Source organism: Eschscholzia californica, unplaced genomic scaffold (genome assembly GCF_041429995.1).
Source record: "Eschscholzia californica isolate CP2 unplaced genomic scaffold, dmEscCali1.0.p SCAF_5, whole genome shotgun sequence".
NCBI classification, from domain to species: Eukaryota; Viridiplantae; Streptophyta; class Magnoliopsida; order Ranunculales; family Papaveraceae; genus Eschscholzia; species Eschscholzia californica.
In genome coordinates, this window is record NW_028238472.1 from 23,640,591 (window position 1) to 23,661,162 (window position 20,572).

Sequence of the window (20,572 nt, forward strand, 5' to 3'; positions counted from 1 at the left end):
AGGCTTTCATGCATCAACTCCCTTTTTCATGCTGATTTAACCGAGAGCCAATTTTCGACATCAGCAGAGGTGGTCAGTGAAGATGTTAAAAATATCATTGATGTCCTCCTACCATTTCTCATTAAGATCTTTAATTGCCAGAATGCGATTACTACGATTTCTCTTGATGACTTGAGAGTGGAAATATTTGGTATTTTTGTCCCCTAATGTTATGAAGTTATTACGAGATTTTTCTTTCTACAGACTTTCCTGTTGCCTATAAAGCTCTTCTAGTCGAGTTTTAAGATTAATAAGTTTATTGCTATTTTTAGTTATTTGAATAGCTGCTATGGTGTTTTTTATTTGCAAGCCTAGGTTACCGAACACTTCTTTGTTCCATTTAAATAGATGTTTGCCTAAATTAGATAAGTCAGTCTGAATATGTTGAGGAGAATTAAGGTTGTTTCTATTCCATTTGTTGGCTATGAAATCATGGCAGTCCGGGTGCGACCTCCATGTTCTTATAAATTTAAACGGTTTTGGTTTCGGTTGATTAATGTTTATTGTGTTTAGGAAAATTGGGTTGTAATCCAATCCACTAGTGTCTAAGTAAGCTAGGTTGGAGTTGGGGAAGGACGGAAGCCACGATTCATTAACGAGAGCTATATCCAATCTTTCTTGAATTAGGTTTCCATCTTATTGACGATTGGACCACGTAAACGGGTTGCCCTGGAAACCTAAATCAACCAAACCTAGTTGTTGGATGATGTCTAATATTTTGGGGACGGAAGAATTAGACGTGTCCTTTCCACCACACTTTTCATGTGGATCGAGAATGTTGTTTAGGTCACTAATTACCAACCATGGGTGGTCAAAATTCATATTAAGGTTTGTTAGCATTTTCCAAGGGCGAAGTTTATTTTTTATTATAAGGACAGCCGTAGAAGCCCGTTAGATAAGTGTTCATGTTATTGGTCGTAAATTCTATTTCTACATGTATATATTAGGGTTAGATTGAATGATTTATAGTTTTAAATAGTGCTTCCAGTAAAGGACCAACCCACCAACTCTGTTGGATGTATCTATAAAGTGGCTGGCATAGGTTGTACTAATAGGAATGTGTTTAGCAGTGTTACAAGATTTGTTCTTTGTCTCTCAAAGGAAGATGATACCTGGTTGTTTGTAGGCAATGAGGCTAAGAAGATATTTTTTTAGAGATATAAGTAGAGGTGCCTCTAATATTCCAGCTAAGACAAGAGAGACTGGTGTTAGAATTTACTATTGAAGCCATACTTATGACCCACACAAGGGAGAGACCCACTAGATCAAACCGAAAGATAGAGATGAAACAACTAAAAAACATGCAATATTCGTATAAAATTATACTAATGCAGATAATAAAAGTCAGACAGGAAGATTACACTATTGCAGAGAAGGGTTTAAGACCTAAATCTATAGATAACATATATGCAAAAGAGAATAAGGTTGAGAAGGAGACTGGGCTACATACAAACTAATTGAAAATAATACAATAAAACTAACAAACTCTATTTTTATTTTTTTTGCCAAATCTCTAAATCAACAAAACCGAAACCACTCTCCAAAACCCTAATTTCAATCCCAATCCCTACTCAGATTTCCCCTAGGAAAGCTTAATTGGATCTTCTCTTTTTTTTGTTGAAGGAAATTGGATCTTCTCTTGATATTCGACAATAGATAATCATTGTCCCCACCCCATTGATTAGCTCAACCCCCAATCACCACCGGCACAACTTCCCGAACCTTCATCACGCTTTGCATGCAGTAATACCAAACCCCAGAAGGCATCAAGAACATTGGTGGAGCATCAGATCGAGGTATTATTCAAGGCAGGTTCGCAGCTCTCCCGAGACTTCCCCATTCACGCCAAAGATTGCATTTAAGGTAAGTCTGTTCTAATATCCTTTTGTTCCTGTGTTATTACTGCACTCTCTCTCTTTCTCTTCCAGTTCTAGTTCTCGTTGTTTGGTTTTGTCGTCTCGTCTTTTGGTTTTTCTCCTTCTTTCTCTCTCTGGTTTTTGCGTCTTGGTTTTCTCTCTCCGACATGTCAATCGTCTTGTTCGACGAGTAGACTAGTCGGGTGGTTGGCACCACCCAATCCTTGAGCTTGCATGGCGTGAATAGTCTGGTGCTTACACTTCTCGACTCTTCCATGCCTTGTCTTTATAAGCCAACGTAAGTTCCACCCCCTCTCCATCTTCATCTGCTCCCTTGCCTCTTCTATTTCATCTCCTTCCAAACCCCTTCCCTTTCAACCTCCAGACTCATCTCTAATGGCCACCCACTTCGCTGTTTCGCCCAGAGGTCACTTATCCCTTCGATACCAGAAGCCTTCCACTAATCACGAACTCCAATCCATCACCCAAGGCTTTGTGGCTTGGTGGTGCTGTCCTGAGGAAGCTTCTCTTGCTCAAATCAAAAGAATGCTCTACCCCCTTACTGTTTTCTTCAGGGATTGCTACTACTCACCGTTGGACGGCCCTGTTAACACATTCCTCATTAAACCTAAGAGCCTCTTTATCCTCAATGCCCTCAATTTCGGTCGGCCATGGATTATGAGGGGGATGTTACTGGTCCTTAAACAAGTGGACTTCCCACTCACTGAAGCGGTCGATGATTTATTATTTGAACCTATGTGGTGTACCCTGTACAAATTGCCTCTGGGAATTCAAAACAAGGAGGATCTTGACACCATTTTTGAACGAATAGGCAAAATCATAGAAATCAAACCAAGAAGTCTGGGATTTATCAACAACAAAGTTATCAAGGTCCACTTTCTTTATGATGTTCGCTCTCCTCTTCTGGCAGTCATCAATCTTTTATTTGTGGATAGGGAATGCAACATTAACATCAGCTATCAAAAGTTCCCGGGTGCAATTTGCCAATCTTGTCGGATCATTGAACACCCCCTTGGCCATTGCCCCAATCAAGACCCAGGGGTCCCCTCTGATGATGATGATGATTCCAGTTACGAACCAATGGAGGATATAGAGGAAGCTCCCCCTACCCAACTCCCTGAAGAACCAATCCTTAGAGCCCCACCACCATCCCCAGTGCAACACCACAACCCTTCTAACCTTCGGATCACCACCACAGGCAAGAGAGTTCGAACCAGCTCCTCCCATTTGTCTATCAGCTCCTCTGATGAGTCCCATGACTCTCCTCACCTTCGGGCGCGGCTGGTGGACAACTTTGAAGCTCGTCAACTCTTGGAAGAGTCCAACATTCTATCCCGAAGACTGGACATCCTTGTCTCTCAGGGTGCGGAGGGTGCCTCTATACCACCTGCCTAGTCTACCATGTGTTTATCTTTTTTCTTTGGTTTTCTGTTTACTTTGGTTGTCTGATAGTTCTTTGTGAGTCAGGTAGTTAGCACGGTTAGTGCTTAGTTTCGTTTTGCACCCTGGTACACACGCAAGAGAGGTTGTCACCTTTGGGTTGATAGTGTGGTGTCTATTTGCCTAATCCCCTCACCAGGGCTAGGCTCAGATCCCACCTTTTGTCTTTCTTGCTTGGTGTACCAGGGTTGGTCTTGGTCTTGGTTGGTCTTGTTTTGGAGTCTGTATCGGTTAGCTCTCTGAGCTTCTAGTTTCTTTTTGGTGCCTTTAGTCGTTGGTCTGCTTTTAGTTTATTACTGTTGTTTAGTCTTATCTCTGTTTGGGTGATGGTGCCTTTAGTTTTTTTTCTTTTTTGTTTCTATCTCTTTTGTTTCTACTCTTTGTTTCTGTTTGAGAGGTGGTGCCTTTTTAGGAGTCCTCTTTGTCCTTTGGTTTCAGCGTGTGTGGGGCGCATTTATAGTCTTTTCCTTGCCCTGCCCAGATGGACCACAATCAGACTGACCCGACTAGGACCCTGACCAGAACCTCTTTGACGACCCGGACCTCCGATTCTATAGACACCCCCCCCCCACTGATAACATTTCTATTCTGGCTTGGAATGTCCGTGGGTGTGGGAATTTTCTCAACCGTAAACACCTTTGGACTCTTGTCAAGGAACATGCCCCCGATCTGATTTTCTTATCCGAGACTAAATGCATGAACATAAACCTAGATAGGCTCCTCAACCTTCATCAGAGCTACAAAAAGGTCACCATTGAACCTATCAATAAGGGAGGTGGTCTGGCTCTTTTCTAGAACCCGGACATTGACATGAAAGTGATTCATGTTGACCATAATATGATCCACACAACATTCACTTTAGCCGATTCTAGGGAAGCCATTTCGATGACCTGTTTTTATGGGTGCCCCTATAACAAGGATAAAATTAAGCCTTGGGAGACTCTTAAGTCTTTATTCCCGAACCCTAATAACCCGTGGATTGTGATAGGAGACCTGAACACGATTATGCATCCTTCGGAAAAAAGTGGTACTCCCAAACCCCTCCCTAAATATGCCAAGCAGATTGTCTCATTCATCCAAACCCTGGGGCTTCATGATTTAGGTTTTAGTGGTTCGCCTTTTACTTGGTCCAATCGCCAATTCCAAGGCACCTTGTTCAAGAGCGCCTGGATAGAGCCTTATCTAATTTGCCTTGGCTTTCTACCTATCCACATTCCAGAATTCGGCATCTCCACGGGGTGGGGTCGGATCACCTTCCTATTCTGCTTTCTACCAATCATCCTTCTCCCTTAGGTGTCAAACCTTTTAAATTCAGTAGAACCTGGATGTCCCATCATGAATGCAGATCCTTTATTCATGATAACTGGCTCCCGCTTTCCTATCTCATTCAACATAAACTCAATCACTTGGCGATTAAGCTGTCCCAGTGGAACAAAAAGGTTTTTGGACATGTTGAGCAAAAAATCAAGAACCTCACCGCTTCGATCCAATCCACGCATAATCCTAACACTTTACTCAATCTCACGTCTCAGTTGGAAGAGGCTTATAATCTCCAAGAAAGTATCTGGAAGGAAAAATCCAGGGTTGCTCATGTCCAACTTGGTGACTGTAATACTAAATTCTTCCATGCCATGCCAAGGCTATTACCAGAAATCGGAAAAACCACATTTCGTCGATCAAGAGAGAGGATGACTCTTGGTGTTCTGATACCTTTGAGATCTCCCAAATTTTCTCCACTAACTTATGCAACATCTCCACTACCACTTCCCCTGCCTCCCCAGGCATCATTCAAAATCTGTTCAAAACCCAGATTTCTGATTCTCAGAACATCATCCTACTCGCTGCTCCTATAGAAGATGATATTCGTAAGGCTACCTTTTCCCTTAAACTGGAGGTCGCCCCCGGGCCGGACGGCTTCCCCCCGTTCTTTTACCAATCTAACTGGGATACGGTGAAAACAGACATCATTCAGATGGTGAGTAACTTTTTTCATTCATCCCTTCTTCCTCCTTCCACTAACCACACTCATATTTGTCTCATTCCCAAATCCAAGTCCCCTCAATCCACCTCTGAATTCAGACCAATTAGCCTTCTTAACACCACGTATAAAATTATAACCAAAATTCTGGCTAATCATCTTAAAACCACACTGCCTGATATCATTTCGCCTTTCCAAGCTACTTATGTCCCGGGCCGTCAAATTACAGACAATATTATTATTAGCTATCATTCCTTCAATAAAAAAAAGTGGCTCAAAAAGTTTTTTTGGTCTGAAACTTGATATGTCAAAAGCTTTTGACCTTGTCGAATGGCCTTATCTCGAAAACATCATGGTCAGCTTGGGTTATGACCGTCATTGGATTCAGATGATTCACACCTACATCTCCTCTTCCTCGATGGCCGTGCTTATCAACGGTCGTCCAGGTCCTTCCTTTAACGTGTCTAGGGGCTTAAGGCAAGGTGACCCTCTCTCCCCTTTCCTCTTTACCTTGGCCATGGAAGGTCTGAGTCGTTTGCTTGACTCCCCTAATAGTCCTCACAAGTTTACAGGGTTCTCCATTCCACGTTCCTCTTTCTCCATAAACCACTTGCTGTTTGCCGATGATTGTATTATCTTCGGTCGCAACACGCTTGACAACATCACCAATCTCATCAACATTCTCAACTTGTTTGGTACTGAATCGGGCCAAATCATTAACTATAACAAATCCACCATTTTCTTTTCTAAAAACACTCACCCCAAGTTCAAACGTATGATCATCAAATCCCTCAAAGTGCACCAAGCATCTTCCCTTGACAAGTATTTGGGTACTAAACTTTTTATTGGAGCCCAGAAAAAGCAAGCATTCGAGTCTCTTATAGACCAAATTCAGAATAAACTCTCCAAGTGGCAGTCTAACCTTCTCTCTTAAGCTGGCCGCACAGTAGTCATCTCGACTATTACCGCGGCTGTTCCCCGATACCAGATGCAATGCTTCGCCATTCCTAAGGGCGTTAGCAACTGCATCGAGACCATCCAACCGTCCTTTTGGTGGGGAAAAAACAAATCAATTCACACTATCAACTGGGCTTCTATTTGTCGACCGCGTAGATTTGGTGGATTGGGCCTTCGAATCCCTCTCATTGATAATGAAGCTTTCCTTAGTAAGCTTAGTTGGCGTCTACTTAAATTCCCTGATGCCCCCTGGGTACAACTTCTCAAAGCCAAATACTTCCCAAAAACGGCTAAACCCACTCAACCTAAACAAAACTACTCATGGGTCTGGAAATCTCTGGCAGCTCCTCATGGCAAAATCAACAACCTAATCTTTTGGGACGTGAACAAGGGAACTAATGTTAATATATGGGATGACTACTGGATCCCTAACCATAAACCGCCGATACGAAATTTTAATAACTGTCCCTTTAATACAGTGGATCATCTGATCTCGAACAACACCTGAAATACGGACCTGCTAAATGCTTACTTCAACGAAGATGTTAGCAAAGCTATCCTAAGTATTAATATTCACCCTTTTGCGGGTGATTCCATGGTCTGGACTCTGACCACATCTGGCAATTTCACGATTAAATCTATGTATAGGTATTTGAGAAATGATAATTCTTACTATGAAGTTATTAACTGGCAGTTTATTTGGAATATTCAAACCATCCCGAGGATTAAACTATTCTTCTAGAAGTGCTGCACTAACAGTCTCCCAGTCAGAGACAAAATTGGTAAATACATCGGCAACATCTACCAATGCTCTTTCTGTGAGAATCGTGAATCTTTGTCTCATGTTCTTCTTCACTGCAATTTTGCTCGATCTATTTGGCTACACTTTAACATCAGAACCAACAGCTTCTCCACGGTGATGGAGTGGATTCTATATTGGCATACTTTGGAGGAAACGTATATGGCACTTTTGGCCAAAATAATGTGGTTTATTTGGAAAGCTAGATGTGAGAAATGCTTTGGAAAGAAAGATCTCTCGCCCATGCAGGTCATTCGGATGATTCAAAGTTACGCAACAAGCATCCATGACGAAAAGCCTCCCAAACGCACCGGCCCAACTCCTAGATGGCTGCCTCCGGCTCCACCATTTCTCAAAATTAACGTCGACGCATCCTTCAGTAGTTACTCTGATCCGGCCGGAATTGGTTGCATTATTCACAATGAGCATGGAGATTTTATAATAGCTATGGCTGATACCATCAGAGGACAAACAACGGAGGAATGCGAATGTATGGCAATCTTGAGAGCAGTACAATGGGCGTCTGAGCTCAAAATTTCTCATCTTCTAATTGAAAGCGACAACAGCAACCTGATTAATCACCTCCAGGACCAGAGACATGATATCAATTGGCAATCGCTGAATCACATGGAAGGCATAAGATCTCTCAGAGCTAGCTTCGATCAAATCCAATTTCACTTCGGCCCGAGATCGATCAATATTCTAGCTGATAAATTAGCCAAGTGGGGGAGGAAATACGGAGTCACACGCACATGACACTCAAAGGAGATGATGACGACAGATCTGGATTTGTAGTTTGTTTTGTTTTTTCTTTTTCAACAAAAAAAAAACTAAAGGAACACAAGGAAGAAACAAGAAAAATCAAACTTTTTTTTTTGAACTAAGAATCCAAACTAATAACAAACTAATAAAAAGACCAAATCTCTTAACCCTAAATTACTACAACGAAGATCCAGATATTAAAAAAACCTTAACGTATACCATCTAACTTTTAGAAAGTAAACATGTATGAAATAAAAAAACCTACCAATTAGATCTAACAGGGCTATAATCGATAACATGAAATCCTTAGCAAAGAACTATAAGAAACAAAGCAAGTAAGCACCAAGCATAAGATCTAACAGTACCTTAACCTATAAACTGCAATACTCATCTTAAGAACTGTCAGAGATGAAGCAAGTTAATAGTCAAAAGACCACAAGGAGATGATGATTAAACTCTAAAGACGTATCTATCAGAAAAGTTGAGGTTGATTGAAAGACTTTCCTGGTAGTTGAGAGTTGTTTATATGCGTAGGGTTTCCTTCTCTTGGCTGCCTTCTTTTTGATTGATTATTAGACTTCGTCTTCTGCTAATGAGAGATTAGTTATCCGATGATTTGAAATTTTTCCAAAATGATTCGAGAAATCATCCTATCAGTTAAGAAATGCCCTATATTTGAAGTGTTGAGAAGAACATCGATTTAGATGGTTCCTGATTTTATTAAGGATTTTTACTTGCAGTAGACAGTGAATGTTAACTGTTGGATCTTGGGTGAAGGTTCGGAAGGGTTGTATGAAGTAATGGGTGTTGATTTGAAGCAAAAACTAGGGTTTGGGTAAAAAGGAGAAGAAGCGATTTGGGGATCTAATGACGTCATCCCAGAGCTTCTCTCTCCTAAAAAAACCCACAAATTTAGGTTTACATGATATTACATGTCATTCAAGAAAATTCCTTATAGATCAGAAAAGTGACATAAAAAGAACAATTTCTAGTAAAATTACATGTGTCATCCATTACGTTAATGATTTGTATCTTTTTTGCTTTAAACTGAAATATTATATTTCTCTTTAAAATTAGTTTTTGTTGAAATAGAATAGATAGATGGAGAACTAAAATTAATATTATAACTCTCTTAAAGCTTAGAAGTGAAAGAATAAACTCAAGTGTATAAGTTGAGAGGAAAAAAAACAAATGCAGGAAACAACCAAATACAACACAATGGAGACCTCCATCGACACCATTCTTAAAGTTCAATGTTGATGCATCCTTTGCTGCTATATCTGAACCTGCAGGAGTAGGTTGTATTATTCATGATGCAGAGGCAAAATTTATCCTAGCGGTTGCCGACGTAGTCCAAGGTCAAAACGCTGAAGAATGTGAAGGATTGGCTATTTATACTAGCATGCTATTGGCACAACAGTTAGGATTCAGCCATGTTCATATAGAAAGTGATAATCTAGCAGTTATTCAGTGCATCAATGGTAATAGTATGGGACTTCAATGGCAAATACAGAAGATAGTGAAACAGGTGGTCGCCCTCAAGGACAAATTCGCAGCAATTATATTCACCTTCACTCCGAGAGAAGGCAACATCCAGGCGGACGCGCTTGCAAAATGGGGAAGAAAATTTAGGAAAAAAGAAGTTTGGAATGTGTTACCTTCTTTTGTTCCTAAACTACTATAAACTCTATGTTTTCTGTTAGTTTTTTAATGCAATTATCCTTCATCAAAAAAAAAAGTTGAGAGGAAGAAAAGATACCTGATCCAGTATACAAAGGGGCATGAGTATTTATAGATAAAGAATAGATGCGGTGCTGGGAGCTGGGAGTCGGCAAGTTTTCTCAAAACCGCCTAAACAAACATCGAGCCAAAGCATTGAATGTTATTGGACCCCACCCCCAATCTCCTATTGGTTGAATCAATGGCAATGCCTATTGGATATTATATTGGAAAATATATGACAGTTCTAAAGGCATCCACTTAAGTAGGATCAATACTATAGTCATTCCTAGTTTATACGCACCCGTCATAATGGAGTTTATAGGCAATCATATTGCTGGACAGTCATATACTATGACACTCTCCCTTGGATGACCACCACTCGAAATAATTGTCCCATTAAAATCTTATCAGAAAAATTCAGTGGGACAAAATCTGATGAAGTAAAAAGAATACAATACAAGATATTCTGAGTGGAGCTGGATACGACTTCAATACTTGAGAGGGATACAGGTTGTTGCTTCTTACTATACTAGGAAACACCCATATTAAAACAATGCCCTGTGGTCAACCGTAGGTATATAACATTTCCAGCCTAATCAACATCTGTATAACTACATAAAGAGAAACATGCATTTGACTTATAGATAAGACCAAATTTTTCAATGTGCTTTTCACATACCGAATAATCCGTTTTGCTACTATTAGATAACCCATATCAGGTTATAGAAAAGACCAATCTGCAGTGCGCTTTTAGTTTTTAATATAACTGAACTTCGTCATAACTTTAAACTTGGATATTCAATTCATTCAGAACCGGATTCGATTGATTCAAGGATCTATAATCAAGAGCTTTACCAGACTAACGTAATAAATCATTCAATTTCTGAGTTTAATAATTTATATCAAGCAAAAAATCGGCTCCGACCCCATCATTAATAGATCTAGATTACTGAGTTATTGATGATGATTTTGAAGTAAAATTTGGTGATATGTTTGTAATAAATTACTGTAACTATTTCTCATCAAATAGAGAAGACAAAAGATGGAGAAAGATTTATTTATTAATCAACAAAGTAAAGAACAAACTACAAAACTTGATGCTATTACTTTCCATCAAGCACCCATACTTATACTAGTTTTATTAGTGGAAAAACTTTCTCCTAAAATAGCTCAACCATCACTCATAACAAACTTCAAGACTACTTCAAATCCTGAATTACGGTAGACTAAATCACCTCAGCAACCTGATCATCTGTGTCAATTTTATGCAATACGATCTCTTGATTTACTAACTTTTCACGAACAAAGTGATGATAAATCTCTATGTATTTTATGCGAGCATGAAATACTAGGTTACCTGTTAATTTTTTTACACTTTCATTTTCACAACTGATAAGAACTTGATAATTAAAATTAACTCCAATATGCTTAAGCCAAATACATTCTTATGTTACCGTAGTGGGTGCTACATATTCAACTTCGGTACTTGAGAGGGATACAGTTTGTTGCTTCTTACTACTCGAGGAAACTACTATGGAACCTGTGTTAAAACAATACCTTCTGGTGGACCGTCGGTCTATCAGATCTCCAGCCCAATCAACATCTGTATAACAACATAAAGATAAACATATATTTGATTTATAGAAAAGACCAAGATGCACTGTGTTTTTCACATACCGAACAAATAATTTCCATCGAGCACTGATGCACCCGAAAAGGTTGCACACCCAAGCGGAGGTATCAAGTAGTAATCCTGCAAAGCCGGGATCGATCCAAGGATAGGAAGGCAATTTGGATATCGAATGGTCTTATTCGTCGGTTCAGATATCAAAGGCTTACTTAGACAAAAGCGAAAGTAAATGAAGATAATGAAAGGTTTTTAAACGAATAAGCACTAAGAGAATAAAGGAAGTAAAACAAACTAAAATATCAATGTGAGAAGGCGAGAGAGATTCGAGAGAAGAGTTGAAGGAACAAGAGTAGGGAGGCAACAAATAAGTTAGAGAAGTGTCGAGGTCCGGGAATCCGTTGTGGTGAACCTACAACTATTTACGGTCCAATCGAATATATTGATACAAACCTAGTCTCGATTCCTACGGTGGATGTTCATAAGCACTACGTATGTCCGGAGATAATACTTAGTCAAACAAACTTCCCAAACAATTAAAACCGAATCATCGAAAATGTCGTCTAGCCGCCTAACTATGTGAAGTGCATGACAAGACACATGAAATTTGGATCTAGACTACGATCGATATCGATCACTTTGCCTAATCGATTAACTATGCGAAGTACTTGATAAGACACATGAAAAACGATTGAAACAAGTAATCAAAATAAGAGAACATCAATTTATTATCAAAACATTAAATCAACACATAGATAATCACAAATTCATCACATTTCATCTCATTAACGACACACTTGATTTAGCTAACATGGTGATAAGTAATAAATGAAAAGAAGATGATGAGAAATTCCCCTTTTTCGATGTGGTTCGAGGCTAGGTTCGTCGAAAAATTTGAGTAGTTAAGGTTCAGCCGATCTCCCCTTAGCAAATTTCTGGATTTCCCCTTAACAGTGCATAATGGGCCTCCCCGAGCAAAAATCAGATCTCCCCTTAGCAACCAGACTCATCTTCTTCATTTAAAACCCACCACCATTAAAGCTTCACCAAGCTTTCTCTCTCTAATCACTTTTAATCAAAAACCAAATCAAACAACATGGGTAGCTAGTCAATGGTGTGGGAAGCAAAAGCCCTAAGTTTTCCGGCCAAGAAAGTGGCCGGAACACCATGAAATATCCGACCAAAGACAAGAAGATTTCGGTCAAAATAGCTTAGATCCGAGCCGGTAGCTGCTGTCCCGAGCATGTCCGACCTGCAGCCGCGTCCCGTGAAGAAAGTCGTGCTGCAGATGCGTCCCGGAGTGCCGGATCTGCTCTGTCCCGACCTGTTGCTGCTGCCCGAGCTGGTCTGCGCGGACTGGAAGCTTCCCTGCTGTTCCGGCCTGCTGCTGTTCCGGCCTGCTGTCCCGTGCCCCTTGAAGTCTTCCCGAGCTGCTGGCCGCGACTTGCTCCTCCCGAGCTGCTGCTCGTGTTGCAGCCCGAGCAGCAGCTCGGCCGGCCAAAGCTAGGCCGGCCTAGTGTGCTGGCCGGCCTATGCTTTGGCCGGATCCTCCTTCTTCTTGCTCTGTTTTTCTCTCTCTATCAAAACCTTCAAGCTCTCTAACTCAAAGAACAAAAACCCTAGCCTCTTGCCTCTTTTCTCTCTCTTCCTTGGTGCTTGGTGAAGAAGATGATGAATAGTGTCTCCTCCTTTTTCTTTTTCTCACTTGTGTATACACAACCCTAGACTTGACTTAGTCAAACTTGACTAAGTCTTAGGCCATTTTGACTTGGACCAAAAAGGTGCCCATAGAATCTCTATTATTCTCTTCCTCTTTGGGCTCTTGGGTTGGGCTTCTTTCTAAAGCAAGGGAGTGCCTTCATCGAATCGTTGTTTCAAGACCGAACCTCGGCTTCTTTCCTTCACAACTTCTCCGTCCGAACTCCGAATCGACTTCCGTTTTCACCGTCGGACTCGTCATTGACTTCACTTGTTGTTTGACTTATGATTTTGACCAAAAGACCCCTGGTGCTCTTTTCTTCCCTTTTGCTGCATAAGATGAAAATGTGATAATTCGCTCTCTTTATTCCGAATTACACGCCAAACCCCAAATAAACTACCTAGCAATAAAAACACATAAATAATTAGAAATAAAACTCGAAAAGAACTAACTAATCAAAGTTAAGTGACCTAAATGTGGCATTTTCACGCCACATCACACCATACTTATACTAGTTTTATTAGTGAAAAAACTTTCTCCTAAAATAGCTCAACTACTATGACTCATAACAGACTTCAAGACTACTTCAAATCCTAAATTAATGGCAAACTAAATCAATAAAGGCTAAGTAGGTACGACTAAGTAAGTTACACTAAATGCAACAGTGTTTCACAATTGATCATGAGAGGATCATGGTACCTAAGGTTTCCGAGGTTAAAAATTTGGATGCAATAGTGATAGGTTCTAATAGTTTTGGATCAACTTTATTGCCCACACCATGTTAACCAAATTCGGTGAGGGATTGGGAGTTCCTTCCGTTAAAACCATAAAAGAGTTTTGTTTCATTAAAACAAGAGGGACCCCCACCCCCCTATTAGTTTTGATGAAGGTCACCCGACCCCTTTGTCAGATTTATGGAGAGGGTTTCTTATCCCTTGATTTTGTGAAGAGGAATCAGATTCGGGAGATTTTATAGGCACTTCCGGAAGTTGTTAAAGAAAATCTCGGTAAAGGCAATCCTTAGTTTGGTTAAAGGCAATGTGGGTTTAAGAGGCAATGCCGCCACCAAGGTTTGACCTAACAGCGTCATGTCCCGGCATTACTTCCGGCGGCAACATACGTGAAAAAAACTCTTCTTCTTCCTCTTCCTTCTTCTTTAATCTTCTCCTTCTCTTTACTCTCTCTCTCTCTCTTCTCTGCCTCCGTCAAGAAGGAAAATTCCCTTCGCCGAAAACGTCTGGTTTCGAGAGGAAAGGTCTGGTTTCAGAGCATGTCTGTCTAAGGTTGGTTACAACAAGAACTTTGCTCTCGAAACTTGTTGAACACAACCTCTATGAATATCTATCTACACAGTGGGAGTAATAGAAGAAGAACAATATAAAAATAGAGAGGGGGAAAGTAAATCAAATAAAATAAAGAAGGCATGGTAGGTTTAATTGATGAAGATCGTGGGAAACGTTTCTTTCCAGGTTGATCCGCAAGTTTGAGAGTTATCGATTAAATTTCTAGCCTTTCTGCTACTGATCTTTGACTATAATGCCTAAACTTTTAGGCATATTTGCATAAGGTTTCTTTCTTGATTTCTTCAAAGATCTTACTTTCGATTTGATCGTTTACGCCATACTCTCCAACTGAATCACCATCATTTTCTCTTTCTAAAACTCACTCTCCCTCTCTAGAAATGATGAGAGTATTAATCTACAGGGTTAAAGGAGAAGAACACAGAAAAAGGAAGAGGAAAAAGAAGAAGAAGAGAGATAAATTTTTTTAATTTCAAGTTAGGTTGCCGAACGTCGATCTTTGAATTTCTGGAAGGTGATTTTTGCCGGAGAATAAAAGAGATGGCACTGCCTCTACCAAGTACTGGAAGCAAAATACATTGCCTTTAACGAAAAAACACATTGCCTTTAAAATTTCCCATTAGTTTCTTCCCGGCCTCATTCCTCATCTTCATCTTATTACTCTTTCATGTAGGTGTGATGGGGCTTAACAATTAGGCAATTCATTTGACCAAGTGAAAATGTTGTCTTGGCATGTAAAAAATCGCATGCCCTCTTCCCATTAATAATGTGTCTCTCCCCATTGAATGTGGTCAATTTTCTTGGACTATCCACTCTATTATTGTCTCCCCCATTCTTTTGAATCGGGGAGATCGAACCGATTTTGGACATAAAATTGGTTTGCCTCCCCCAATTTAACTCCCCTAGTTTGTTGAAGGATATGAATTTGAGATTGGTGTGGTTCAACCACTTTTGTGAATCAAAATTGGTTCAAGCCAATTTCTATCAACCAAAAATCCATCTCAATTTTGGAGGCTTCAAATATTTATCCCATAAAGACACGGAATTGGAGAGACAAATGAGATTAGTTGTTTTATGATTTAGGCGATAGAAAACTGTAAACGAAGAAAATGGAAAGTGTTTGGAGCTTCTTTAGTAATGGCGGTAGGGCAGACCGCGGACCCACAGAGATTTTGGGTAGACACATGCTTGTTTTGAGAGGGGTGATTTTAGCCGCTTTCTTGGGAGGGGGCAATTGAGAGGAGGCCCTTTCGCAGAAGAAATGGTGGGCGCTTTAACTCCTTCCTTTGGCAGTTGGGAATTGGGATTGTGTTCTCTCGTGGAAGAGAACCTAACGGTTATCAGTTGATCTAACACAAACGACTCTATATCACAAGCGACCGACCTCACCTGGCTCACTTTTCTTCGGCAGTCTTTTCCGCCTTCACTATTCCGCTACAACCCACGACGCATTGCCACCACCAGGTACGAGGTACGTCTATCTCTCTCTCTCTACAGTACGCTTTCCATCTATCCTATAATTTCTCGACTTAGGTTGCAGTGTCAAATGATACTTTTTTTTTTTTTGATGAAAGAGTGTCAAATGAATTAATAAAAAGGTTTTACAATGTTTCAGTTTACATTTCAAATCAGAAAATTAATATCTGTACCTCTAACTATGTTTCTTTTGTTTTCAATTTTTGTTTAATTCTATTTTCATCTCTAGTTATTTTTCTCTTTCATCTATATTTTAATGAAATTTTGTGTACAAATTGTAGTGTACCTATTGAGGTTGTGGGCAAAGATGCATAAGATTAAGTTTGGACTAGGACGGAGTTTGATCAAGATTAGGGTTTCTTCTCTTTCAAAATGCCGAGGAATTTGATACTGCGGAAAATTTTCAATACAAAGACATACACCATTCTTCTGTTCCAGCTGATACTTCATCAAATAGAAATGGAAAGCACACTCTCTATGCACAGAAATCCACATTATCGGTATGAATTTTATCTGAGATTTTTCTAATTTCTTACTGCCGTTAGCTCATCAGTGGTTCAAGTTTGTTCCCTTCCATTGCTTTTGTGAACTTACTTGAGCAGTTACTTGATTTTGTTGTTCAACTTTCTGCATTTCACTTATCTTTATATGATATAATTCTATGATATGTACTATTGAGTAGTCAAAAGAACAAAAAAACCTGTCATTCCTCGGCCGAAGTAAGCAAGTACCTATTTTTAATATTTTGTCGTAGTTGGAGTTAAGTCGTTTATCTCTACGTAAATCACGCTATACAACAAATGATCCAGAAAAAAATTGAATGATTCTTCACTCAACAAGATTAAAATTAGATTTGGTCCAATTCATAAATCATAGTATTTTCACATCAATGCTCTTTACCATATATGTAAATGAAATTATTTGTATGTTAAAGTGTTTATTTTAGAATCTTAGATGCAACTCTTAGCAATCGCTCTACCTAGTTTCTATCATTGCTACTCTGGTAGAGTTAACTGCAGTTCATACAAGCAAGGGTGTGCACTGATTTGTTGAAGTGTACCCAGACGCGCAGTTTCTAGCCATGTTTGTTTGTGTCTTTACCCTAGTTTGGGATATACCTTCCCTATGTTATTTTGTCGCATGCAAAAATAAGCAACCGTTTTTCTTATCCTAAAATTAAATCAAATAAGTACGTTTTTGTATTGAAATATGTATGGTGCGTAAGACTATAAAAGGGATTACTTGGAACCTCCTAATCCTTTGTTATACTGCACTAGGTCTACACAGTCTAGACCAGCTGTTTCATGGATAACGATTAAATATTATGGTATGTGGTTAGGAGAAGGAAAAGTTTCTTTGCCTTTACGACAATGATTTAATAAATATAAAGTAATACTTAGGAAAAAAAATCACACATTGATATTGTATTACAACATTCCATGGGTGTCATTGTTTTATAAAGTGTCACTGTACTTGGTAGTTGAAAAGCATGTGTTTGGCAACTCAAACATAAGTGAGGTTTAAATCTTATTGCTGCTAATGTAAAACAGATGGAAAGGTCCAAGAAAAACTATTCTCATATCTTTTACTCTTGTCTCATTTCATTTCTTTTCTGTTCCATACGACACCACTGCGTAACCACTACTTTTTCATTATTTTTCAGGGCATATCAAATCTTGAAGGTTAGTTTTACAGTTTCGATGCCAAATAAGTAACTTTTGAAATTCAGCGTGTTACGTCAGGAGAAGACGTTAAAATAAATGATCCCAATCATTCAAAGAGAAATTTTAGAAATATACTTTTGAAGCTTGGTGCCTTAGAATTTTAGAGCGAATTTTTTGAATTTTGTAATGTATATGCTTTTATGTTATGGAGAGTGTGTGATGGGTTTTGACATTGACGGAGGTAATTTGGGTTTTGAGATAGATTTGGACTAATTTGGGTGAGGCCTTCCAACTTCCCTTGGCATTTCATCCAATTTTCAGTCAGTTCCATACTTCAAGCTATTTTCAGTGTAACTTCACTTTTCAAATTTTGAATAAATAGAACTCCATGTAACTCTAGTCCGCTTAAGCTTTTAGATTATCGTACATTTATGTCGGTAGTCTCTACCAAACAACGATTACTTTTCGGCTGAAAATGGACGGATTTAGAAAATAGATTGATCGGTAAAGACACAAAATCATAAAAATAACATACTCAACTTTTGCTCCAAAGGAAGTGAAAGAACAATACTAATATATGCTAATACTTCTTGTTAGTTTGAACTGCCACTTTGATTAGAAAACAATACTAATACTTCTTGTTTAGTCTGAACTGACACTTCGATTAGAAAACACTACTAATACTTGTTTAGAAAACAATACTAATCACTAGGTATAGATGATTAAACACATACTTCACTCGCTCTTATATGTAATTTCATTTTCCAACTCTTGTTTCTGTGGTGTTCCACAGTAATTTTCCATGTCTGCCATACTTGAGTCTAGTTCTAGTTGTAGATTGTTTAGATTCACACTTCTCAAACCCTCCAATTCTTTCTTGAAGTTACAGAGAGATCTGTCTAACATGCTGAACAACCGAGTTAGTTTTTCGTCTACCTCTGTGCCCTTTTGTTCATTAAGAAGCTCCGTGCCCTTTTGTTCAGTAGGAAGCAATACTTGAGTCGACGAATTGTTTCTTTGAAGTTTTAACTCATTTTTTTTGTTCTTTAAGTACTCCACTTGAACTTCCACCCTGCATTGAAGCTCTCGACAAGTTCGAAGTAATGTCGATCCCTCTCTCTGGATCTTTCTCAATTGGTCTCTGAGTGGTTTTGCTTTCTCCATGATTTCTTCCACTTCAATCTTGGTTAACTTAGCCAAATCCACCGAAATCAAACATTTCTGCAGAACAGCCACATCTTCAACAGTTGATGCCACTAGTAGCTTCATATCATCAATAACCTTATTACTTTTAAGCTCTTCTATCAGCATCATGAGTTCTCCCTTTTTATCAAGGGAATCGATTTTGAAAGACATAATTCGTAAGAAGATAACCTAATCAGAAACAAAATAGCACTTCAATCAGCATACATATATTTTCATTCAACTGGATACTAGAAAGAAATTAAAATAACAAGTAAGAATAACATGAGACTTTTCAAGATTTTTGAGTGACCTAGAAAGAAGTTCAAGCAGACACAATTTAGATTTCAATTCAGATCATCAGACCATCAGAAGCAAATAAATTAAGAAAAGAAACAAGTAAGAAAATTATGATAAGAGGGCAATGGCCAATCTAGAACAAACCCATATATAAAAAAATCTGAACTCAAAACTACTGACCTCCTAAGATAGCCTATAGTGTTATTGCAAAATGTTCATAAAAAGGAGTAGTGAATCAACAATACCAGGCAACAACAGCTATGTATAAAGCAGTGATTACAGAATAAAAACCTAAAAAGATGAACAGAAACTCATCGATTAGAAAGAGAGAGAGAACGAGAGATAACATACGTTTTGATCTTCCTCAGTCTCTTTCTTTAATCTAGTTTCTTGAAGAAGAAGAAAAACCCTAGAGAACGAGAGAGCAAAACAAACTTGGAGAAGAATCAATGAATTACTCTAAAGTCTCAACTATCAGAGAGTCTATTGGGGCCGACTTGAACACCGACTTCATTCGGATTCACAAGCCACGTCAGCAATCGGATTAGTTGGCACAAAAAATAGCACCCGATAAAGTTGCTAGTAGTCAACAGTTGGTAGCCCAAGTGGTTCCAAGGTGTTGACATAAACTCCAGAAATCCCTGGAGGTCCCAGGTTCGAATCCCAGAGAAGGTGGAATCTTTGGTTATTTGAATTGGGGTTATTAGGGTGTAAATAATGTTGTTGGGCTTTAGGCCATGTCTTGTTGGGCTATAGGGCCGGTTCTGTTAGTGTTTGAGTGGGCGGTTATCGAGCTTATCACATCTATGATGTATCAAGTGCCAAGTGTAACGACATACGTAGATCGTAGTCGACTTCCAAAAAAAAAAAAAAAAAAAAGATAAAGTTGCTAGTAGCCCCGAACAAGGAGATTGACTTAGTCAGTCTCTTTTGACTACAAAATTCGGTTGGCATTCGTAAGGGTGGAAATCAGGACGGGCGGGCAGCCCGCGGGCAGGGCAGGTACTGGAAGCTAGACATGCTAACCAACAGAATATTAGGGCGGGTCGAGCGAGTAGTTCAACCCTATTAATCTACCTTTGCTCGCCTGTGCCCACTTGTTGAAGTTGGCGCATGGAATTTCGGGCGGTCATTAATCGGGTAACCCGGTGGTCCCTTCAAGGAAACATACCACAATTGAAGGCGCAATTCTATTTCATTTTCATGTGAGAAGCCTAAGACTATTCTTGTATGCAAGAGGAGGGATGTTGGAGAAACTTATAGAAGCTCAAGATTCTTTATGTCCAAACATTTTCCAGTCTGGGACTATATTTGTCTTCTCCACTTCGAATTTTGCATATTTTAACTTAGTACCACATGGATAATGATATGAAGGAGAAGAATTTTGAGTTGGATACATATTCTCGATGAAGTCAAACTAGCATTCTTGCATCTTTTAACTTTTTTTTTTTTTTTTTTTTTTTTTTTTTTTTTTTTTTTTTTTTTTTTGAGGAGAAAGCAATAGACTCGAGAACTACATAAACGAGGGCTGTAATTCGACCGAAAGATCTGATCGAGCAAGCCAGGTCCAGTTTCCTCCGTGCAGTCGACTCCATTTTGCCAGCTGATCCGCTCTGGTATTACCTTCCCTATAGACATGGGAGTAAATAAGTCTTGTGAAGTTTCCTTCCAGTTGGCGGATTCTGTTGACCAGCTTGGAAGTTTGCCATCCAATATCTGCTTGTTGGCCATTGAGCATCCGAACAATAT

At 39.2% G+C, this 20,572-nt stretch overlaps 3 long non-coding RNA genes across 3 annotated transcripts; 1 reads left to right on the forward strand and 2 right to left on the reverse strand.

Moving 5' to 3' along the window:
* Positions 1–6,915: 6,915 nt before the first annotated feature.
* Positions 6,916–10,675, reverse strand: LOC147537884 (uncharacterized). The gene is made up of 2 exons (XR_015226466.1): positions 9,612–10,675; positions 6,916–9,138 (listed from the first exon to the last, which is right to left on the reverse strand). It is a non-coding gene; the product is annotated as an uncharacterized LOC147537884 (long non-coding RNA).
* Positions 10,676–14,093: 3,418 nt separating this feature from the next.
* Positions 14,094–16,418, forward strand: LOC147537885 (uncharacterized). Its single transcript, XR_015225936.1, has 2 exons — positions 14,094–15,672; positions 15,959–16,418. It is a non-coding gene; the product is annotated as an uncharacterized LOC147537885 (long non-coding RNA).
* Positions 16,419–17,898: 1,480 nt separating this feature from the next.
* On the reverse strand, positions 17,899–19,299 carry LOC147537886 (uncharacterized). Its single transcript, XR_015225761.1, has 2 exons — positions 19,175–19,299; positions 17,899–18,715 (listed from the first exon to the last, which is right to left on the reverse strand). It is a non-coding gene; the product is annotated as an uncharacterized LOC147537886 (long non-coding RNA).
* Between the last annotated feature and the right edge of the window lie 1,273 nt (positions 19,300–20,572).